General features: G+C 29.6%; 1 long non-coding RNA gene across 1 annotated transcript; it reads left to right on the forward strand.

Annotated features, from left to right (window-relative positions):
* Positions 1 to 4,312: 4,312 nt before the first annotated feature.
* On the forward strand, positions 4,313 to 5,400 carry LOC105107980 (uncharacterized). The gene is made up of 2 exons (XR_838970.1): positions 4,313 to 4,417; positions 4,482 to 5,400. It is a non-coding gene; the product is annotated as an uncharacterized LOC105107980 (long non-coding RNA).
* The last annotated feature ends 877 nt before the right edge of the window (positions 5,401 to 6,277 follow it).

The raw sequence follows: 6,277 nt of genomic DNA on the forward strand, positions 1-6,277 counted from the left end.
TTTGAGAAATATTAGAGTAGTGAAGTAAATTGAAAATTTTTGTTGTAAGTGACTAATGTCTTAGATCTACATTTCAAGTAGAAATATATAAAATTTTGTTTTGATGACTTGTATGATTATGCAAAGCACAATTGCAAACAAATAAGGTGAAAGATATATTGGTGAGCTTGTATGGGTTTTATTTGAAAACTGATAAAGTGGTGAACAATAATAGGCATAAACAAAATATTAATGTTATTGATGATACGGACATAGATGCTTACACTTTGACTTAATTTAAAAGGAATTTATAGAAAGAGGATAGTGTGAAAAATAAAAATAAGATTGTGAGGTATTTGGTTGATGGTTGTGAGGATTTTAATGATGATAAGTTAAATATTTTAGGTTAGTGAAAGAGTAATATTTCAAAATATAAAATAACTTTAAAGGTTGCACAACATGTTTTAACTATTTCTATATTCATAGTGGCTTCTAAACCAGCCTTCAACATAAGCAATCTTATACTCGATCAATTTTGAAATTCTCTATCTCCAACAATAATAAGTATTCATTTGTTGTCAAAATTAGTTGCATCATGGATCAATTCCATTTGATATTAGAATCTTAATGAATGATTTTGAAACCTATGAAAACCTTGAGTCGGGTAATTTTTCTTATAAATTTATACCTTTTATTTTATTATTTAATTAACACGTTTTCAATCTAACATGTCTAATTTTTTATTTTTGTAAAATTTGATAGAAAGTTTCATCTAGCAACAAATGATAATTAATTTAAAAACTAGGGCATTTATTGAAAACATATGGTAAAAATACTATTTTTTTTTATTTGTATAGCTTCTAATTTAATTTGTCATGTTATAATTCTAGATTTTGATTTCTAGGTTTTGATATCAATAATATTAAGAAATCAAGTTGTAATGTTCTTGATATGTTTCTTGATTAGGATGATATGCACAATAAGAATTTATTTTTTTTGTGCATGAAGTGTTCTATAACAAGGTTATTTGTTGTTTCGTTTTAAGCTTTTTTTATAGCAATGCTTTGTAATTTAAATTTTTTACTTGGTTTGTGTTATTTAAACTCTTTTACAAAAGGAGTCTTGCTCACTCAAACAAAACAGAAAAAAATATTAGAATGACTTGCAGCATATTGAACATAAGATTGACACTAAAAATTTAGTGGCAAGACAATTTAATAAACACAAAATTAGCACTAACAATTTAATTTAAATAAATATTTAGTGGCAAAAAAAATTAATATATTATGGAATTTTGTAATAAAATTAAGCAATATTAACATCAATTATAAGCCTATCATAAAGTCCAAAACAAAATAATATAGATTTTTTTTGTTTTTAACATAAAATAGTTAAACCGAACCGAATCGAATCAAAATCAATTAGTTTGAATCCATTTTGATTCAGTTGTGGTTGAATTACTTTTATAAAATTTTAATTTAGTTATTTTTATAGGTAAAAATCAAACCAAACAAAAAAAAATCAATAACATCACATATTCTTTTAATAAAAATAGGCACTAGTTTAGCGAATCATGGAGCGGTTCTATTACACAACTGATTTGTGCAACGAACAGAAGTGAGAAAACAGGTAGGGTAAACAGACACACAACACAAGTGAAAGAGAGGAATGTCAATATTAAAAAAGCAAGTTTTATATGGGCTCTATGAGCATCATTGGCGAGGAGAAATTTAATGTAGCAGTTATTTTCCAATTATGATAGGAGCAAGACTTTGACCAAGGGGGAAAAGGGCACCATGATTAAAGAAAAACACTGGAAAAATAAAAAATAAAACCCATATATATTTGCTTGCATAGCAATCCATTCTTTGCCCTAATCATGTCGCATGTACTCATAGCCACATTGTTCATTTGAACGATTTTTTTTATCTTTGCTTCTTGTCATATAAGGTGATGCCAACCAATTATCATTTTGCTCGAAACCCAGCTCAATCCTTCAGTCTTTGAGAAGTGGTGGGTCTAAATTTATGATTTTTTCCCCTTCTTTTTCCTTTCTTTTGAAGAAAAGACTGTAAATCAATCAAATCAGAAATAAATGCTTGTAAGAAAAATAAAAACTAGAAGGGTCCCCGTGACGTATTGTGCTGTGAAATGTACTCGTGTGCTTCATCTACTGATTATGCATCTTGTGTATACCATCCTAGGGTTCATAAGCTTAGTTTGCATGTTCTTGCCAAACTACGCACATCGAAATAAATTTGGATGGGGGATCCATGATCTAGACGCCGTCCTTGCATTTGGAAGGCTGTTTTTTTTTTTGTCTGAGCTCAGATGTATATGCTTACAATTGTACCTAGTTAAACATGTATGGATCTTAATTTTAAGTATATGCTTACAATTGTACATAGTTAAACATGTATGGATCTTAATTTTAAGAGTTTATGGCTTTTTTGAAAACAGGACTATTTATCAAGGAAAGATTTTAATTAAGATGTGGGCCGTGAATTAATTGACATCCTTTCAAATAACTAGCCAATCCCTTATTTATTTAATTTCCTCCATCTTTTTATTATAAAAATAATTAAATTGAACCAGTCAAATTAATTAAAACACCATGGTTTTCATTAGATGGATTTCTGCACCACAACTAGGTCTTTATTAGTTCTTCTATACAAATAATTACGTATTATTTTAAAATACAACAGTATTTTTTATTGTGCAAAATTTTATTGTTCATTCACTTATAATTAACTGTGTGAAATTTTATGCTTTTTAATTTGATTCTTAATTTTTTTAGCAATTTAGTTCTAATTAAAAATAATTAATTTTTATTTCTTGTAAAAATATGAGATAAAAAAAGACTAAAATAGAAAAAAAAACCAAACATGGATGATATATTATAAATTTTGTAAAAAATATATTTTGATCTTTAAACTTTAAAAATCATTTAAATTATATAATTTCAGCACCTTAATACTTTTTTAATTCAATTTTGATATATAAATTTATTTTTATTATTTTTTATTCAAAATTAAAAGACAAGAGAGAAGTCGTTTTATTTTTAGATATTGTTGATGACTTTTTATTTATTTATGTATTTATTTATAAATATAACTCTTTATTTAATTTATTTATTTATTTATAAATATAACTCTTTATTTATTTGATTTTATATAAAAAAAAATTATTTTTATTTAGATTTTTTAAACTACAAAAATATATTAAAAAAACTTGAATGTATAATTTTTTCATAAAAAATAAAAATATCTAACAGATCATATAACTGGGGAGTTAAAACAAGGTAATCAATCAAATTAGAAAAAATTTATTTATTTATTTTTCATGGTGAGATTTACTAGATATCAATAAATTAAAAATACGACATCAAGAGGCATGGGCCACCTTTTATTTGATTTGAGTGAAAAAAAATATATCAAGTTCTTTTCAGTTAATATTTAAAAGTTGATAAAAAAAATTCATTTTTTTTTATAAAAAGTGATCACTATATGCATTCTGATATTCACCTCGCACATCTTTATATGCTACTAGCTCTACTGTCTTAATCATATAAAAATAATAATTTAATAGCATGCGTTTTATTATTGTAAAGAATTTGGTATATACTAGCTAAATAAATTTTAAATTCAATTTTCTCTAGAAATGCTTTCATTCTGACATACTAATTTGGTAATGGCTTGTACCTTTTTTATCAAATCATGTAGCCAAGAATTAATTATGTCATTGACTGAGTTTTATTCCTCTTCTTTTGACTTTATTGAGTTGATTACTGGCTTGAAGTTCCAAACGAGTATATATTAGAACTTTATGTATTTATTTATTTGTGTAGTTTTTTTGTATTAATATTTTTTTATAATCTTGAAATATTAATATAAAAAATAAAAAATAATTTATATCACATTACCAATACCAAACTCACAATCTTAAAATTTTTTTTTTTAGATAATTAGTCACTATTAAAGACAGCAATGAAAAAAAAAAAATTAGATAATTAGTCACTATTAAAGACAGCAATGAAACAACTAGGAGTTGATTACATGATTTTGATTTCATTGTTATTAATCTTTTTATTGATACCAAGCCAAGCATTCAATGTTATTTAAACTATTTTTCAAAAAAAAAATAACCATTAGATTTATACATATATTTGGAAGATAAATTTATTAAATGCATAAGTTCTATCTAAACTTGATTTCAAATAGAATAATCGATGAAATTGGCTAATTATGCGATCATTTTGAGGGAAGGCAAGTAGATAGCTTCGGGGCGATCCGTAACCTAATGTTGAAATTAAGGATATTCTCACATCCCAGTAGGCCCAAAGGGAAATAAAAGTCCAAGAAAATGATTATATGTAATGACTCAAGGATAGACAGCTAAAGACTGGAGGAGGAGACATTGGGAAAGCTTTCACTTTCAGGTTAGGAAATTGAACCTCTCTTTCTCTTTCCCTCTCAGATCTTTACCTTCTGCTGCCTGCACAGCTTTTCTCAGCGGAGATTGGGCTCTGAAATCGGTAAGCAAAAACAAGTTGCCAATAAAACCCTCTTGAGTCTTGGGTTTGAAAACCTCTACTATTTCTAGTATTTTAACCAGGCAGCAAATCCTATGCATTTTGACACTCACCACCCTACATTGACTTGCCTCTTCTTCAAACCCCTAGTAGGCTTCTAAACCAACAACCAAAAAGTTGATATGATATTAGGACCGGCCCCAAAAAAGAGCATCAGAAAAGGAGGGTAATCCCCATCTCCAGTCACCTCTCACAGCGATCTCCTGCTTAAAGTACTGCTTCATCGCCTCCAGCTTTTGAAGGAGAATCAAAAGACAGCTCTAGTTTATGTTCGATTTCCATGCCATGAATTGGGTTACAAGGAAGAAAGGGATGGGGGTTCTAAGAAGAGAGCTGGCTTGCTTATATCTTCTTCTTCTGTTGATAATGTCACCGTTAGAGACTCCATGTTATGCTGTTGGGTATGGGAAGTTTAGTAGATTCAAAGGTGGTTCTAGTTCTGAGCTGAAGAACAATCCTGCCAAGTCTAATAATATCGGTGGCCTGAAAGGAAACGCAGATAAATATGGTAATGAAATTCTTGGTGCTGAGAAGAGGAAAGTCTATACAGGACCAAATCCTCTACACAACAGATAAGTTGTTAATTATTACAGCTAGTCGTCACCAAGCTTGAATTCCGTTTCATTTATAAGATTTTTTGTTCGGTTTTCTTTTCTTCTGCTTTCCTTCCTTCTCTGAACATTTTGAAGCTTTTGCTGGAAATCTCCACAGTAAATGTTTCAAGTAGTCTTACAGATGTATATGAGAGTTTAGGGTATGAGATTTTGGTTGAGGACATGTACTTATATTTGTTAAAATTATAAAAGAAGAAATTAATACTCCTTGCAAATTTTACTCATGAAACATCAATGGAGTTGTTGGTGTTGTAAATTCTGACCTGCTTTCCAGATTTGCTGCGACTTGGCTTGTGGCCATTAGTGCTGTTTGTTGCTTCTGCTGAAAAAGGAAAGGAACCGTGTTGCGGTGGTCTAATCCTATATTTTACACTGTTTCAGATTACTAGGTATCTTAGATTTAGCACGTCTTAAAAGTGAAATTTGTGTGCGCTCTAGGCAGTAAACAATACAGGGTTTGCTCGTGCATGACCATGCACATGTATGCAAGTGTATGTATGTATCATGTATGCATGCACAAAAGACCTGTGCTCCAGGACTTGGCATGGGAAGGTGGATCCTAATGCACAGTACAAACATTAATGACTCATGACATGCCTGCACAAATGGCCATTTTTTTGAATTATTTCATCTTGGCTGGATCAAACGCAGAGGAAATGGCAGGACTGTGAGCCTTAAATTCCTTTGGAATTTTTATCAGGGATAGTTAATCATAGAGTACAAGTGGTAGGACAGAAACGTATACAACCATCCACTCACCTTCAATTTCTGTCTTGAGTAATTATGTAGCAGACCCCACCTAGTTTTTGTGTTGATTCACCCTATGCCAGCCTTATGTCCACTATGCAATGGAGATTTTACCCAAACATAAACCATCTTTCTTCCTGCGGGCTACAGCATTCTTGCTTCCCTGCATAGTGTTACAAAAATCTTCCCGTTTCTTGAATTTTTTTTCTAAGAAAATCCCCTTCCTGTTTAGCTTATGTCATGTGCAATGTTTTGTAATTTCCTCCAATTTTCAAGCCCTATTCAATCCAGTTGTTTATTCAATATGCGTACACATAATACACAAACTACAAAAACTGATTCATTG

This window comes from Populus euphratica, unplaced genomic scaffold (assembly GCF_000495115.2).
Source record: "Populus euphratica unplaced genomic scaffold, PopEup_1.0 scaffold179.1, whole genome shotgun sequence".
NCBI classification, from domain to species: Eukaryota; Viridiplantae; Streptophyta; class Magnoliopsida; order Malpighiales; family Salicaceae; genus Populus; species Populus euphratica.